At 57.3% G+C, this 17,996-nt stretch overlaps 4 pseudogenes; all 4 read left to right on the forward strand.

Moving 5' to 3' along the window:
• Positions 1 to 1,944: 1,944 nt before the first annotated feature.
• On the forward strand, positions 1,945 to 2,265 carry LOC147415613 (feather keratin pseudogene; annotated as a pseudogene).
• Positions 2,266 to 5,595: 3,330 nt separating this feature from the next.
• LOC147415614 (feather keratin pseudogene) lies at positions 5,596 to 5,916 on the forward strand (annotated as a pseudogene).
• A 4,239-nt stretch (positions 5,917 to 10,155) lies between these two features.
• On the forward strand, positions 10,156 to 10,476 carry LOC147415615 (feather keratin pseudogene; annotated as a pseudogene).
• Positions 10,477 to 14,454: 3,978 nt separating this feature from the next.
• Positions 14,455 to 14,775, forward strand: LOC147415616 (feather keratin pseudogene; annotated as a pseudogene).
• The last annotated feature ends 3,221 nt before the right edge of the window (positions 14,776 to 17,996 follow it).

Here is a 17,996-nt window from a genome sequence, read left to right on the forward strand (position 1 = left end):
AAGGTTCATTGCCACCTCATGGGCCATTTGATCTCCACCAGGACCACAAGATCCTGCTCTGCTAAGCTGCTTTCTCTCCAGTTGGCCCCCAGCCTCTTCTTCTGCATGGGATTGACTCTTCCCCAGAAACAGGACTTTGCATCTCTCCTCGCTCACCTCCAAGACAGACATCCCTCTCTGTGTAGTGCAAGGAAATCAGGTACCTCCCGCAGCATTTCTGCTTCAAACCATCTTTCCCCATGGACGTATGTACAGCCCGTTACACAACCTCCTTTTTCTGGGGGCACCTGTGAATCCACTGGCACCCCCAGCACAGCCCAGCGTGCTTCTTGCCTGCCAGGCCCTCCAGCACCCCTCCACACACAAGCCCCGTTTGGAGCACTGGGCAATCATCAACGGCACAAAATTTAACAAGAGCAAATGCCACGTTCTGCACCCAGGACCGAGGTGGACGCTGCACACCAGCAGAAATGGGGAGAGGAGGTGCTGGAGAGCGGCCCTGCAGAAAGGGCTGTGGGGCTGCTGGCTGACAGCAGGCTCAGTGTGAGTCAGCAGTGTCCTGGCAGCCAAGAGGCCAAAGCCCACCCCGGGGTGCATCAACCATCACCAGCCGGTCAAAAGAGCTGATTATCCCGCTGTAGTGAGCCTTGGTGACGCCTCTCCTTGAGTATCGTGGGCAGATCTGGGCCCTACCATCCCAAAAGGATGTGAAGGTCTTCAGTGCATCCCGAGGAAAGCAACAAAGCTGGTGGAAGGGCTGGAAGGCATGGCCTGTGAGGAGCGGCTAAGGAATTTGCGTTGGTCTAGTTTGGAGAGAAGGAGGCTGAGGAGGAACCTGATGGCTCTCTGTAGCTCCATGAGGAGGGGACGAGGAGAGGAAGGTGCTGAGCTCTTCTCCCTGGGATCCAGGGAAAGGAGTTGTGGGAATGGTTCAAAGCTGCATAAGGGAGATTCAGACTCAAGAGTAGAAAACAGTTCTTTACCGAGAGGGTGGTCAAACACAGGAACAGGCTTCCTGGAGAGGTGGTCAATGCCCCAAACCCGTCAGCGTTTAAACGGCATTTGGAAAAACAATGCCCTTAATAACATGCTTTAACTTTTGGTCAGTCCCAAAGTGGTCAGGCAGCTGGACTAGATGATCACTGTAGGTCCTTTCCCACTGGACACTTCTAGTCCAGTCTAGTCCAGCCCAGTCTATTGTGCTCCATCAACCCCTTGGCATGCAAACATCCCCTCGAGGTTCTCGGGAGCAGTGCCCAGCGCAGCAGGCACGCCTCCCATTTCCCCTCCACTACGTCCAATCCCTCTCTGGCGCAACAAAGACTTGAGAAATGGCTGCGCACCACAGCATACGAGTGCCACGGGATGACCTCACTGATGACACAACACCTCTCCCATGATTTGGCTGAGTCTCCAAATGCCCTGAGACACAACTTCCATGCAATTCGTCCCAAACACCTCCTCTCACTTCAAAGCTGCCGCCAGGGCCAAGGGGACACGTCCTCGAGAGCAGGACATGAAGAGGGAGCGTTGCGGCCAGGGAAACACACCCCACCTCATTGCTGGCAGGGCTGGGGCAGGCAAGAGCTGCCTGCTGCCAAATGCCGTCCTGCCCCAAGGCCGTCCCGCCCCTCACGCACCACCATAAAAGCCGGCCCAGCGCCTCTCTCCCTCACACACCTCTCCTCCTCACGCCTTCTCCTCCCCGCTCCCCAAGGTCAGCCGCAACCCCCTGACCCTCCTCCTCCTGCCCCACCTGGCCCCTCTCTCCCACCGCGCTCGGCCCCAGCCTCACCAGCCCTCACGCCTCCCCACCGCCGCGCACGCTCCCCACAGCCCCACACCACCCCTCCCCGCTCCACCGCCCTCCTCCAACCCCTCGCGCCCCCACGCCCCTCCGCTCTCTCAACACCCTCTCTTCCAGGGACCCTCCACACCACCCCCATGGCCTGCAACAGCCTCTGCAGCCCCTGCGGACCCACCCCGCTGGCTAACAGCTGCAACGAGCCCTGTGTCAGGCAGTGCGAGGACTCCCGCGTTGTCATCCAGCCCTCCACCGTGGTGGTCACCCTGCCAGGACCCATCCTCACCTCCTTCCCCCAGAGCACCGCCGTCGGATCCTCCTCATCGGCTGCCGTGGGCAACGAACTCAGCGCCCAGGGAGTGCCCATCTCCTCCGGCGGCTTCGGCCTCGGCTACGGCTTCGGCTATGGCTTCGGAGGCCTGGGCTGCTACGGCGGTAGGAGAGGCCGCTACCCCTGCTAAGGGCCCTCGCCACCACCCCTGACACCAACCTCCCACACCCGGCAAGCTACGGCATGGATTGAGGACTCACCGCCAGGCCCTTGCAGGCCGATGGGCTTCCCATCCATGGCTCCTTCTCTCCAGGCACAAAGCAAGCAGGGAAGGAGCCAGCCCGACCTGTCTGGAAAAGCGGCCCATGGATCTCTTCCTCTTCTTCCGCTTCCCTCTTTGCGTTGTGCCTTCTGCTATGTCCACTACTCTATGCTGCAAACGCCTTCTTACAAGCCAAACACCACTGGGGATTTCCACTGTTCCGCTCCCACTGCAGGCCAGGAAGATCATGGTTCTCTGCTGAGACCTACAGGAAGGAAAGGACTTTGGCTGATGGTCGACCTACTGACAGCTCAGACCAGCTCCTTCCACTTGCCGCTCTTGCATTTTCACTCTTTGTTTTCCTCAATAAACATCTTCATCCCAGCCTGACATGTGTCCACTCCATTTCTTCTCCCAGGGCTCTGACATCTTCAACCAGCACAAACCTGGGGCTCAACAAGCCATCGGGCTACGTGAAAAAGGGCCATGGGACCTCTCTTAGAAAATAGGTTATGGCCATCCACAGCATCAAAAACTGATACTTGGGGTCTTCAAGAATGTGACACAAGCCCATCACCTGCTTTAGTTAAAGTCTCGGACATCGCAACGCTCCCCTGCACACACCTCTGATGAGATCTCCCCATGCCAGCACACGCTTCACTATCTCTCTTCCCCACCATGACCCTCCAGCCCTCCCAGCAAACAGAATCACAGAACCATTGAATTCATCAGGAACTCTGGAGAGCGTTGGCTTCAACCACACCGCTCAAACAGGGCCAGTTCCAGCAGAGGTTATCCAGGACTACGGCCAGTCAGGGTTTCAGTATCTCCCAGGACACAGACTCCACCACCTCTTCCACACTTGGACCACCCTCACACGCAAAAAGCCTTGCCTTCTTTCCCCAGGGAATTCCATCTGCTTTCCATTGTGCCCACAGCCTCTTCTCTTACTAGTGCGCACTGCTTCAAAGCGACGGGATCCCTCCACTTCATTCCCTCCCGGCTGCGATTTAGGCCCATTCATGGCCTCCTCCCTGCATTTCCTTATCTCCTGGCTAAACGCTCCCAGCTCTCTCAGATTCCTCTCCTAGGAAGGAGGCTCCAGCCCCTGCACCATCTCCCATGGTGGCCTGCACTCTCTTGCTCCAACAAGCCCCTGACCTTCTCACACTGAGGAGCCCAGAACCGCACACAGCACTTCACACAGGACCTCACCAGTGCTGAGCAGAGAGGAAGGGTCACCGCCCTCAACCTGCTGGCAACGCTTCTCCAAATGCTGCCCTCGAGACCCGTGGACCCTTTAGCCAAAAGGTTCATTGCCACCTCATGGGCCATATGTTCTCCACCAGGAACACAAGATCCTGCTCTGCTAAGCTGCTTTCTCTACAGTTGGCCCCCCAGCCACTGCTTCTACCTGGGATTGGCTCCTCCCCAGAAACAGGACTTTGCATCTCCCCTCGCTCACCTCCATGACAGACATTCCTCTGTGCAGTGCAACGAAATCAGGTACCTCCCGCAGCATTTCTGCTTCAAACCATCTTTCCCCATGGACGTATGTACAGCCTGTTGCACAACTCTCTCTTTCAGGGGAGGGGGGCACCTGTGAGTCCACTGGCACCTCCAGCACAGCCCAGCGTGCCTCTTGCCTGCCAGGCCCTCCAGCACCCCTCCACTCACAAGCCCCGTTTGGAGCACTGGGCAATCATCAACGGCACAAAATTTAACAAGAGCAAATGCCACGTTCTGCACCCAGGACCGGGGTGAACGCTGCACACCAGCAGAAATGGGGAGAGGAGGTGCTGGAGAGCGGCCCTGCAGAAAGGGCTGTGGGGCTGCTGGCTGACAGCAGGCTCAGTGTGAGTCAGCAGTGCCCTGGCAGCCAAGAGGCCAAAGCCCACCCCGGGGTGCATCAACCATCACCAGCCGGTCAAAAGAGCTGATTATCCCGCTGTAGTGAGCCTTGGTGCCGCCTCTCCTTGAGTATTGTGTGTAGATCTGGGTCCTACCATCTCAAAAGGATGTGAAGGTCTTCAGTGCATCCCGAGGAGGGCAACAGAGCTGGTGGAAGGGCTGGAAGGCATGGCCTGTGAGGAGCGGCTAAGGAATTTGCGTTGGTCTAGTTTGGAGAGAAGGAGGCTGAGGAGAGACCTCATGGCTCTCTGCAGCTTCCTGAGGACGGGACACGGAGAGGAAGGTGCTGAGCTCTTCTCCCTGGGATCCAGGGAGAGGATTTGTCGGAATGGTTCAAAACTGCATCAGGGAGGTTCAGACTCGAGAGTAGAAAATAGTTCTTTATCGAGAGGGTGGTCAAACACAGGAACAGGCTTCCTGGAGAGGTGGTCAATGCCCCAAGCCCGTCAGCGTTTAAGCGGCATTTGGAGAAACAATGCCCTTAATAACATGCTTTAACTTTTGGTCAGTCCCAAAGTGGTCAGGCAGCTGGACTAGATGATCACTGTAGGATCTTTCCCAATGGACTCTTCTAGTCCAGTCTAGTCCAGCCCAGTCTATTGTGCTCCATCAACCCCTTGGCATGCAAACATCCCCTCGAGGTTCTCGGGAGCAGTGCCCAGCGCAGCAGGCACGCCTCCCATTTCCCCTCCACTACGTCCAATCCCTCTCTTGCCCCACAAGGACCTGAGAAATGATCGCAGGCAACAGGATGCGAGTGCCAAGGGATGACCTCACTGCTGACACCCCAATTCTCCCATTGTTTATTTACATCTCCAAATGCCCTGACACAGAACTTCCATGCAAATTCACCCAAACACCTCCTCTCACCTCAAAGCTGCCGCCAGGGCCAAGGGGACACGTCCTCGAGAGCAGGACATGAAGAGGGAGCGTTGCGGCCAGGGAAACACACCCCACCTCATTGCTGGCAGGGCTGGGGCAGGCAAGAGCTGCCTGCTGCCAAATGCCGTCCTGCCCCAAGGCCGTCCCGCCCCTCGCGCACCACCATAAAAGCCGGCCCAGCGCCTCTCTCCCTCACACACCTCTCCTCCTCTCGCCTTCTCCTCCCCGCTCCCCAAGGTCAGCCGCAACCCCCTGACCCTCCTCCTCCTGCCCCACCTGGCCCCTCTCTCCCACCGCGCTCGGCCCCAGCCTCACCAGCCCTCACGCCTTCCCACCGCCGCGCAAGCTCCCCACAGCCCCACACCACGCCTCCCCGCTCCACCGCCCTCCTCCAACCCCTCACAACCCCCACGCCCCTCCGCTCTCTCAACACCCTCTCTTCCAGGGACCCTCCACACCACCCCCATGGCCTGCAACAGCCTCTGCAGCCCCTGCGGACCCACCCCGCTGGCTAACAGCTGCAACGAGCCCTGTGTCAGGCAGTGCGAGGACTCCCGTGTCGTCATCCAGCCCTCCACCGTGGTGGTCACCCTGCCGGGTCCCATCCTCACCTCCTTCCCCCAGAGCACCGCCGTCGGATCCTCCTCATCGGCTGCCGTGGGCAACGAACTCAGCGCCCAGGGAGTGCCCATCTCCTCCGGCGGCTTCGGCCTCGGCTACGGCTTCGGCTATGGCTTCGGAGGCCTGGGCTGCTACGGCGGCAGGAGAGGCTGCTACCCCTGCTAAGGGCCCTCGCCACCACCCCTGACACAAACTTCCCACACCCAGGAAGCCACAGCATGGATTCAGGAGACACCTTCAGGCCTTTGCAGGCCAACGGGCTTCCCATCCACTGGTTCTCCTCTCCAAGCACAAAGCAAGCAGGGAAAGGGCCAGCCTGGCCTGCCTGGAAACATGGCCCGTGGACCTCCTGCTCTTCTCCCATTTCCCTCTTTGCATTGTGCCTTCTGCTATGTCCACTACTCTACGCTGCAAACGCCTTCTCACAAGCCAGACACAACAGTGGACTTCCACTTTTCTGCTCCCACTGTGGGCCGGAAAGATCTCGGTGCTCTGGCGAGACCTACAGCAAGGAAAGGGCTTCGGCTAATGGTCGACCTACTGCCACCTCAGGCTGGCTCCCTTCCACTTGCCGCTCCTGTCTTTTCATTGCTTTTTTCCACAATAAAGTATTCCTGCATCCCATCCTCACATGCCTCCTCTGCCTTTCTTCTCCCAAGGGTCTGCCATCCTCACCCAGCACAAAGCCAGGGCTCAACAGGCCATTGGGGTGGGTGGAAACAGGACGCAAATCTCTCTACGAGGTATGTCCCCAGCAACAACAACCACTCAGAGCAGCACAAGGGGCCTTCTAGAAAGTGACACATGGTCACGTTCACTTGCCCAAACAAAGGGTTGGACATGCTTATGCGCTACTACCCAGGCCTGTGACACACGCTCTCCATGGCACCACGACTTGACCAACTCTCTTCCCCTGCACAATTCTCTGGTCATAACAGCAATCAAAATGCAGGAAGTAGAACTACGAAGGAAACTCTAGAGATCATCTTGTTCATCCTTATCTACTGAAGCAGGGTCACGTCCAGAAGGCTATCCATGACCACGTCCACTCAGGATTTCAGTATCTCCAAGGGTGGAGATTCCAACACCTCCCTGCACAACTGGTTCCACTGATTGACCACCCTCTCACTGAAAAAGCCTTGCCTTCTGTCCAAGGCAATGGCACGTCTTGTCAGCTTTCTCCATTCACCCTTGTCCTGGCCGTGGGCAACCAGGAGAAGAGTCTGACTCCCCGGTCCTCATGCCCTCCTATCAGCAGTTCAGACACATTGATTACATCTCCCCTGCGCAGACTCGCCTCCTTGCTGGAAAGAACTCTCAGCTCTCTCAGATTCTCCTCATGGAAAGGATGCCCCGTCCCTTCAGAGATTTGGTGGCCCTGCACTCAACTCACTCCACCAACTTCAGTTCCTTCTTCCACAGTGGAACCCTCAACTGCACACACAACTCCACACAGGGCCCCACCAGTGCTGAAGACAGAGCAAGATCACGTCCCCACGAACTGCTGGCAACGCTCTTCCCAACGCCGACCTGGAGACTCTTGGCCTCTTTTCCCTCAAGGCTGCATTACTGCCTCGTTGTACGCTGCTTCTCCACAGCACCACAAAGTCATGCTCAGCAAAGGTGCTTTCCAGCCTCTTGGCCACCACCGTGTCCTGATGCCCAGCGCTATTCCTGCCCAGATGCAGGACTTGGCATTTCCTCCTCTTCAACTTCAGGAGATTCCTCTCTGCCCCAATCTCCAGCATCTCCAGCTCCCTGTGAGTGTTGCCACAACCATCACATGCCTCAGCCACTCCACCATAGATTGCAGCATCTGCCAGCTTCCTCTGAAGGGGGCACTTGTCCCACTGCCCACATCATTGAGCAGGTTCTTCAGCATGGTTGGCCCCATGGGTCTGACTCCTGGGCTACTCCGTTTCACACTTGCCTCCAACTGCACCACAAGCCTCTCTGCTCAGCTGTTATACCTACTTTGATGTCCACCTCACTGGCCACTTACGCAATCCAGAATTTCTCATCTGGTTGTTGAGCATGGAAGGGCAGAAAGCGGCAAAGGCTTTATAGAAAACTCCAAGGAAACACCAGTCATGGCTGTCTCCTCATCCACAAAGCTACTCACTTCAAGCCAAAAGACATGGAGGTTAGTCAAACATGATTTTCCCTCCATAAATGGATGCTGATCACTCCCCATCACCTTCTTGTTTTCCGGGGCTTGGCAGTGCTTTCCTGGACTATTTCCTCCACTACCTTTCCTCAAAATGATGTCAGGCAAGGCAGCCTTTGCTTTCCCAGAACTTCGTTGCTGATCTTCTTCAAGTAGCAGGTCTATGAGCTCCCTTCCAGGCCTCCGGAGCTGCTCCCACGCATCAGGACTTGCAGAAGGTCACGGAGAGCAGCCACCCAAGGACGTCGGCCAGCTCCCTCTGCATTCGTGGCTATGACCTCTCAGGCATCAATGACTTGGCTACATCCAGACGCAGAGCAATCCTTCCCACCTCCCTTCATCTTCCTCAGCAACAACCACTGCTCGCCTGACAAACAGCCTGCTAAACACTCCCCTTGGCTCCACTGGGGCAGGCCTTGCCCTTCACCAACCCTTATACACGCATCCACCACCACCACCAGGGCCTCGGCTCTGCAGACACGTCCTGCATCCTCGCCTCCAGTTCCCCTCGCCAATCTCCAAATCCTCTTTCTGACCGTCAAACCCTGTGCAGAGAAGGGGCCTCACCCCTCAGCACTCACCCCAAGTAAGGACCCCAAAGGCCCTGGCTCCCCTCCTGATGCTCCTACTCGCCCTCTGCCTGTCGACACAGTCACAAATTCTCCACAAACTCACCTGCCCTTGCACCGTATCCCATGTACATTCACAGAGCCACTAAGGGTTGAAAATACCTTTAACTTTATCGAGTCCAACCGTTAACCTAACACTGCCAAGTCCACCACTAAACCATGCCTCTAAGCATCACGCCTACACGTCCTTTAAACACCTCCCAGGATGGTGACTCCACAACCTCCCTCGGCAGCCTGTTCCACTACTTGATAACACTGGTGCTGATGGAATTGTCCCCAATATCAATCTAGGCTTCCTCGGCACAACGTGAGGCCATTTCCTCCCCTCCTATCACTCCTCACTAGGAATAAGAGATTGACACCCAGTTCACTACAACCTCCTCTCGGGACTGACACCCACTTCACTACAACCTCCTCTCGGGAGATCGAAGGCAGTGATAAGGTCTCCCCTCGGATGTCCCCTTCTGTAAATTAAACATCCCCAGTTTCCTCAGCTGCTCCTCAGAAATCTTTTCTCTAGATCTTCACCAGCTTTCTTCTACTTGGTTAGAAGCATCATACCACAGCCCCGGCTGCAAACATGCCTGACTCAGCTAAGAGGAGTTATACAGATGGGCCAACACAAGCCATTGGGGGCCACGGATGGCTTCCCCACATCACAGGGATTGATAGCTCTGACCCAGGGCAGACAGGACAACGTCCTGCTCTCACAAACAGCCCTCCTCTGGCTGCATCAACTGCCAGACCACAGAGGGCTCCAGGGGGCACAAGCCCAACCTGGCAGCCTCCGTTCTCCAAGCTACGACCTCACAAGCATGAGGGGCACCAAGACACCCTACGGAAAAGGCCAGGCCTAAAGACAGGCTGAGTGATTGGCATCAAGGCAGGGAGGGACAAAACACGATGGAAGGGGCAGCCCCTCACACCCAGCACACCTGCAGAGCCCAGACCAGCCAGCCAAGAATGCGAGGAAATGAGGTCCCGTCTTCACAACGCACCCCCAAACCACACCACACGAGTGCCATGGGATGATCTCACGGATGACACAAAACCACTGGGACGCTTAGGCCAAGTGTTCTGCCCGCCCTGACACGCGCCACCAGCACCAAGCCTTTGGCCTCTAAGACTCTCACTTCAAAGCTGCCGCCAGGGCCAAGGGGACACGTCCTCGAGAGCAGGACATGAAGAGGGAGCGTTGCGGCCAGGGAAACACACCCCACTCATTGCTATCAGGGCTGGGGCAGGCAAGAGCTGCCTGCTGCCAAATGCCGTCCTGCCCCAAGGCCGTCCCGCCCCTCACGCACCACCATAAAAGCCGGCCCAGCGCCTCTCTCCCTCACACACCTCTCCTCCTCACGCCTTCTCCTCCCCGCTCCCCAAGGTCAGCCGCAACCCCCTGACCCTCCTCCTCCTGCCCCACCTGGCCCCTCTCTCCCACCGCACTCAGCCCCAGCCTCACCAGCCCTCACGCCTCCCCACCGCCGCGCACGCTCCCCACAGCCCCACACCACCCCTCCCCGCTCCACCGCCCTCCTCCAACCCCTCGCGCCCCCACGCCCCTCCGCTCTCTCAACACCCTCTCTTCCAGGGACCCTCCACACCACCCCCATGGCCTGCAACAGCCTCTGCAGCCCCTGCGGACCCACCCCGCTGGCTAACAGCTGCAACGAGCCCTGTGTCAGGCAGTGCGAGGACTCCCGCGTCGTCATCCAGCCCTCCACCGTGGTGGTCACCCTGCCAGGACCCATCCTCACCTCCTTCCCCCAGAGCACCGCCGTCGGATCCTCCTCATCGGCTGCCGTGGGCAACGAACTCAGCGCCCAGGGAGTGCCCATCTCCTCCGGCGGCTTCGGCCTCGGCTACGGCTTCGGCTATGGCTTTGGAGGCCTGGGCTGCTACGGCGGCAGGAGAGGCCGCTACCCCTGCTAAGGGCCCTCGCTACCACCCCTGACATCAGCCTCCCACACCTGGGAAGCCACGGCATAGATTGAGGACACACCTTCAGGACCCTCCGCCTCTGCATGGCTGGAAATACACGCTGCTGTGGCAAAATCTACTGCAAACAAAGGATCTCAGCTGATAGCCACCCCGCTTGCAACTCAGACCTGTTCTCTTCAACTTGCTACTCCTGACTTTTCTGTGGGTTTTTTCTACAATAAAGTTCTCCTGCATCCCAGCTTGTCATGCCTCCTCTTCCTTTCTTCTCCCAATAGTCTGCCAACCTCACCCAGCACAAAGCTAGGGCTCAACAGCCCATTGGGGTGGATGGAACCGGCTGACAAGGCCTCTCATACGAAGTGCGGCCCCAGCTAGAGCCACAACTCACAGCAGCACAGGGGGCCTTCCAGAGCATGACACATGCCCTTCACTTGCACAAACACGGGCTCGGAGATGCTAATGCACTACTACCCACGTCCCCGACGCAAGCTCCCCGTGGTACCACATGCTTCACCAACTCTCTTCCCCAGCACCACTCTCTGGCCATCACAGCAATCAGAAACGTTAAGTGCGCAAGGAAACTCTGGAGATGATCTTGTTCATCCAAACCTGTTCAAGCAGGGCCAGCTCGAGCAGGCTGTCCACAACCATATCCAGTGTAGAATTTCAGTATCTCCAAAGATGGAGATTCCAACACCTCTCTGCACAACCACTTCCACTGTTGGAACACCCTCAAACTGAAAAAGCCTTGCCTTCTCTTCCAGGGCAGTGGCACGTCTTGTCAGCTGTCTCCATTCACCCTTGTCCTGGCCGTGGGCACCACGAGAAGAGTCTGACTCCCTGGTCTCATCCCCTCCCATCAGCAGTTTAGACACACTGATGACAGCTGCCCTATGCAGATTTGCCTCCTGGCTGAATAAAACTTCCAGCTCTCTCAGCTTCTCCTCATACTAAGGATGTCCCTGTCCCTTCTGCATCTTGGTGGCCCTATACTTGCTCCACTAAGTCCAGATCCTTCTTCCACAGGAGAGCACTCAACTGCACACACAACTACACATGGGGCCTCACCAGTGCTGAAGGCACAGCAAGATCACTTCCCCATGAAGTGCTGGCAATGCTCTTCCCAACGCCGCCCTGGAGACTCTCGGCCTCTTTTGACCCAGGCTGCATTGCTGCCTCGTAGTCCGCTGCTTCTCCACCAGCACCACAAAGTCGTGCTCAGCAAAGGGCCTTTCCAGCCTCTTGGCCACCACCATGTCCTGCTGCCCAGAGCTATTCCTCCCCAGATGCAGGACATGGCATTTCCCCCTCTTCAACTTCAGGAGATTCCTCTCTGCCCCCGTCTCCAGCCTCACCAGCTCCCTCTGAAGGGCGCCACAGCCATCCCGTGCCTCAGCCACTTTGACACATTATGCATCATCCGTCCACTTGCTGAGGGGGCACTTATCCTACTGCCCGTGTCATTGAGCAGGGTCTTCTACAAGGTTGGCCCCATGGATCTGGCACCTGGGCCTCACCACTTGACACTTGCCTCACACTGCACGTGAGGCCACTCACCACAAGTCTCTGGGCCCAGCCCTTCCACCACTTTGCAGCCCACCTCACTGGCCATTTACACAACCCATCATTTCTTGGCTGGTTGGTGAGACTGCAAGGGGAGAAAGGGGTTACGTCTTTATGGAAACTCCAGGGAAAGACCTGCCACAGCTCTCTCCTTGTCCACAAAGCCACACACTTCAAGGTAGAAGACACAGAGGTCGGTCCAGCATCATGACCACTTCATAAATCCATGCTGATCGCTTGCCATCACCATCTTGTTTTTCTGGGGCTTGGCAGGGCTTTCCAGAAACATTTCCTATATCATATTCCGTGAGAATTATGTCAAGGTTACGCAGCCTCCAATTTATAAGATCTTCCTTCAACACACAAGAGCTCTGAGCTCTCTTCCATCCACAAAATGCTCCCAGCCACCAGGAGTTTCACAAGATAATGGAGAGTAGCCACCCAAGGACATCAGCCAGCTCCCTCAGCATTCGTGACTACGAACTCTCAGGCCTCAGCGACTTGGCTATATCCAGACGCACAGCAATCCTTCCTACCTCCCTTCATCGTCCTCAGCAACAACCACTGCTCGCCTGACAAACAGCCTGCAAAACACTCCCCTCGGCTCCACTGGGGCAGGCCTTGCCCTTCACCAACCCTTCCGCACGCACCCACCACCACCACCAGGGCCTCGGCTCTGCAGACATGTGCTGCATCCTCGTCTCCACTTCCCCTCGGCAGTGTCCAAATCCTCTTTCTGCCCGTCAAACCCTGAGCAGGGAAAAGGCCTCACCTCTTGGCACTCACCCCAAGTAAGGACCCCAAAGGCCCTGGCTCCCCTCTTGACGCTCCTGCTCCCGCTCTGCCTCTTGACACACTCACGGGGCTTCCACAAACAAAATATCCTTGCAGAGTGTCCCATGTACAATCATAGAGCCACTGAGGTTGGAAAATACCCTTAACTCTATCGAGTCCAACCATAAACCTAAGACTGCCAAGGCCACCAATAAACCATGCCTCTAAGCATCAGGTCTACACGTCTTTTAAACACCTCCCAGGATGGTGACTCCACCACTTCCTTGGGCATCCTATTCCATTGCTTGATAACTCTTTTGGTGTTGAAATTGTCCCTAATATCCAATCTACACCTCCTGCGGTGCAAGTTGAAGCTGTCTCCACTCCTCACTAGGGATAAGACACTAACACCCACCTTGCTACAACCTCCTTTCACATTGTGACAGAGAAAACTTCTCCCCTCAGCTGTTACCTTCAGCAAACTAAAGACCCCCAGTTCCCTCAGCCACTCCTCATAAGACGTGTTCTCCAGATCCTTCACCACGTCCTTGCTCTTCTTTGGACACATCATACCAGAGCTCAGGCTGCAAACATGCCTGCCCTAGCTAAGCAGACTGATAAAGAGAGGACAACACAAGACTTTGAGGACCACGGATGGCCTCCCCACATCACAGGGCTTGAGAGCTCTGACCCAGGGCAGACAGGACAACGTCCTGCTCTAACAAAAGCCCTCCTCTGGCTGGTTCAACTGTCAGCCCATAGGGGGCCCCAGGAGGCACAAGCCCAACCCTGAAGCCTCCTTTCTCCCAGATACAACCTCACAAGCATGAGGGGCACCAAGACACCATCAGATCACACCCAACGGCAAAGGTCAGGCCTAAAGACAGGATGAGTGATTGGCATCAAGGCAGGGAGGGACAAAACACGATGGAAGGGGCAGCCCCTCACGCCCAGCACACCTGTAGAGCCCAGACCAGCCAGCCAAGAATGTGAGGAAATGAGGTCCCGTCTTCACAACGCACCCCCAAACCACACCACACGAGTGCCATGGGATGATCTCACGGATGACACAAAACCACTGGGACGCTTAGGCCAAGTGTTCTGCCCGCCCTGACACGCGCCACCAGCACCAAGCCTTTGGCCTCTAAGACTCTCACTTCAAAGCTGCCGCCAGGGCCAAGGGGACACGTCCTCGAGAGCAGGACATGAAGAGGGAGCGTTGCGGCCAGGGAAACACACCCCACTCATTGCTATCAGGGCTGGGGCAGGCAAGAGCTGCCTGCTGCCAAATGCCGTCCTGCCCCAAGGCCGTCCCGCCCCTCGCGCACCACCATAAAAGCCGGCCCAGCGCCTCTCTCCCTCACACACCTCTCCTCCTCACGCCTTCTCCTCCCCGCTCCCCAAGGTCAGCCGCAACCCCCTGACCCTCCTCCTCCTGCCCCACCTGGCCCCTCTCTCCCACCGCGCTCGGCCCCAGCCTCACCAGCCCTCACGCCTCCCCACCGCCGCGCACGCTCCCCACAGCCCCACACCACCCCTCCCCGCTCCACCGCCCTCCTCCAACCCCTCGCGCCCCCACGCCCCTCCGCTCTCTCAACACCCTCTCTTCCAGGGACCCTCCACACCACCCCCATGGCCTGCAACAGCCTCTGCAGCCCCTGCGGACCCACCCCGCTGGCTAACAGCTGCAACGAGCCCTGTGTCAGGCAGTGCGAGGACTCCCGCGTTGTCATCCAGCCCTCCACCGTGGTGGTCACCCTGCCAGGACCCATCCTCACCTCCTTCCCCCAGAGCACCGCCGTCGGATCCTCCTCATCGGCTGCCGTGGGCAACGAACTCAGCGCCCAGGGAGTGCCCATCTCCTCCGGCGGCTTCGGCCTCGGCTACGGCTTCGGCTATGGCTTCGGAGGCCTGGGCTGCTACGGCGGTAGGAGAGGCCGCTACCCCTGCTAAGGGCCCTCGCCACCACCCCTGACACCAACCTCCCACACCCGGCAAGCTACGGCATGGATTGAGGACTCACCGCCAGGCCCTTGCAGGCCGATGGGCTTCCCATCCATGGCTCCTTCTCTCCAGGCACAAAGCAAGCAGGGAAGGAGCCAGCCCGACCTGTCTGGAAAAGCGGCCCATGGATCTCTTCCTCTTCTTCCGCTTCCCTCTTTGCGTTGTGCCTTCTGCTATGTCCACTACTCTATGCTGCAAACGCCTTCTTACAAGCCAAACACCACTGGGGATTTCCACTGTTCCGCTCCCACTGCAGGCCAGGAAGATCATGGTTCTCTGCTGAGACCTACAGGAAGGAAAGGACTTTGGCTGATGGTCGACCTACTGACAGCTCAGACCAGCTCCTTCCACTTGCCGCTCTTGCATTTTCACTCTTTGTTTTCCTCAATAAACATCTTCATCCCAGCCTGACATGTGTCCACTCCATTTCTTCTCCCAGGGCTCTGACATCTTCAACCAGCACAAACCTGGGGCTCAACAAGCCATCGGGCTACGTGAAAAAGGGCCATGGGACCTCTCTTAGAAAATAGGTTATGGCCATCCACAGCATCAAAAACTGATACTTGGGGTCTTCAAGAATGTGACACAAGCCCATCACCTGCTTTAGTTAAAGTCTCGGACATCGCAACGCTCCCCTGCACACACCTCTGATGAGATCTCCCCATGCCAGCACACGCTTCACTATCTCTCTTCCCCACCATGACCCTCCAGCCCTCCCAGCAAACAGAATCACAGAACCATTGAATTCATCAGGAACTCTGGAGAGCGTTGGCTTCAACCACACCGCTCAAACAGGGCCAGTTCCAGCAGAGGTTATCCAGGACTACGGCCAGTCAGGGTTTCAGTATCTCCCAGGACACAGACTCCACCACCTCTTCCACACTTGGACCACCCTCACACGCAAAAAGCCTTGCCTTCTTTCCCCAGGGAATTCCATCTGCTTTCCATTGTGCCCACAGCCTCTTCTCTTACTAGTGCACACTGCTTAAAAGCGACGGGATCCCTCCACTTCATTCCCTCCCGGCTGCGATTTAGGCCCATTCATGGCCTCCTCCCTGCATTTCCTTATCTCCTGGCTAAACGCTCCCAGCTCTCTCAGATTCCTCTCCTAGGAAGGAGGCTCCAGCCCCTGCACCATCTCCCATGGTGGCCTGCACTCTCTTGCTCCAACAAGCCCCTGACCTTCTCACACTGAGGAGCCCAGAACCGCACACAGCACTTCACACAGGACCTCACCAGTGCTGAGCAGAGAGGAAGGGTCACCGCCCTCAACCTGCTGGCAACGCTTCTCCAAATGCTGCCCTCGAGACCCGTGGACCCTTTAGCCAAAAGGTTCATTGCCACCTCATGGGCCATATGTTCTCCACCAGGAACACAAGATCCTGCTCTGCTAAGCTGCTTTCTCTACAGTTGGCCCCCCAGCCACTGCTTCTACCTGGGATTGGCTCCTCCCCAGAAACAGGACTTTGCATCTCCCCTCGCTCACCTCCATGACAGACATTCCTCTGTGCAGTGCAACGAAATCAGGTACCTCCCGCAGCATTTCTGCTTCAAACCATCTTTCCCCATGGACGTATGTACAGCCTGTTGCACAACTCTCTCTTTCAGGGGAGGGGGGCACCTGTGAGTCCACTGGCACCCCCAGCACAGCCCAGCGTGCCTCTTGCCTGCCAGGCCCTCCAGCACCCCTCCACTCACAAGCCCCGTTTGGAGCACTGGGCAATCATCAACGGCACAAAATTTAACAAGAGCAAATGCCACGTTCTGCACCCAGGACCGGGGTGAACGCTGCACACCAGCAGAAATGGGGAGAGGAGGTGCTGGAGAGCGGCCCTGCAGAAAGGGCTGTGGGGCTGCTGGCTGACAGCAGGCTCAGTGTGAGTCAGCAGTGCCCTGGCAGCCAAGAGGCCAAAGCCCACCCCGGGGTGCATCAACCATCACCAGCCGGTCAAAAGAGCTGATTATCCCGCTGTAGTGAGCCTTGGTGCCGCCTCTCCTTGAGTATTGTGTGTAGATCTGGGTCCTACCATCTCAAAAGGATGTGAAGGTCTTCAGTGCATCCCGAGGAGGGCAACAGAGCTGGTGGAAGGGCTGGAAGGCATGGCCTGTGAGGAGCGGCTAAGGAATTTGCGTTGGTCTAGTTTGGAGAGAAGGAGGCTGAGGAGAGACCTCATGGCTCTCTGCAGCTTCCTGAGGACGGGACACGGAGAGGAAGGTGCTGAGCTCTTCTCCCTGGGATCCAGGGAGAGGATTTGTCGGAATGGTTCAAAACTGCATCAGGGAGGTTCAGACTCGAGAGTAGAAAATAGTTCTTTATCGAGAGGGTGGTCAAACACAGGAACAGGCTTCCTGGAGAGGTGGTCAATGCCCCAAGCCCGTCAGCGTTTAAGCGGCATTTGGAGAAACAATGCCCTTAATAACATGCTTTAACTTTTGGTCAGTCCCAAAGTGGTCAGGCAGCTGGACTAGATGATCACTGTAGGATCTTTCCCAATGGACTCTTCTAGTCCAGTCTAGTCCAGCCCAGTCTATTGTGCTCCATCAACCCCTTGGCATGCAAACATCCCCTCGAGGTTCTCGGGAGCAGTGCCCAGCGCAGCAGGCACGCCTCCCATTTCCCCTCCACTACGTCCAATCCCTCTCTTGCCCCACAAGGACCTGAGAAATGATCGCAGGCAACAGGATGCGAGTGCCAAGGGATGACCTCACTGCTGACACCCCAATTCTCCCATTGTTTATTTACATCTCCAAATGCCCTGACACAGAACTTCCATGCAAATTCACCCAAACACCTCCTCTCACCTCAAAGCTGCCGCCAGGGCCAAGGGGACACGTCCTCGAGAGCAGGACATGAAGAGGGAGCGTTGCGGCCAGGGAAACACACCCCACCTCATTGCTGGCAGGGCTGGGGCAGGCAAGAGCTGCCTGCTGCCAAATGCCGTCCTGCCCCAAGGCCGTCCCGCCCCTCGCGCACCACCATAAAAGCCGGCCCAGCGCCTCTCTCCCTCACACACCTCTCCTCCTCTCGCCTTCTCCTCCCCGCTCCCCAAGGTCAGCCGCAACCCCCTGACCCTCCTCCTCCTGCCCCACCTGGCCCCTCTCTCCCACCGCGCTCGGCCCCAGCCTCACCAGCCCTCACGCCTTCCCACCGCCGCGCAAGCTCCCCACAG

The sequence above is a fragment of the Leptosomus discolor genome, chromosome 5 (genome assembly GCF_034619465.1).
Source record: "Leptosomus discolor isolate bLepDis1 chromosome 5, bLepDis1.hap2, whole genome shotgun sequence".
NCBI lineage: Eukaryota > Metazoa > Chordata > Aves > Leptosomiformes > Leptosomidae > Leptosomus > Leptosomus discolor.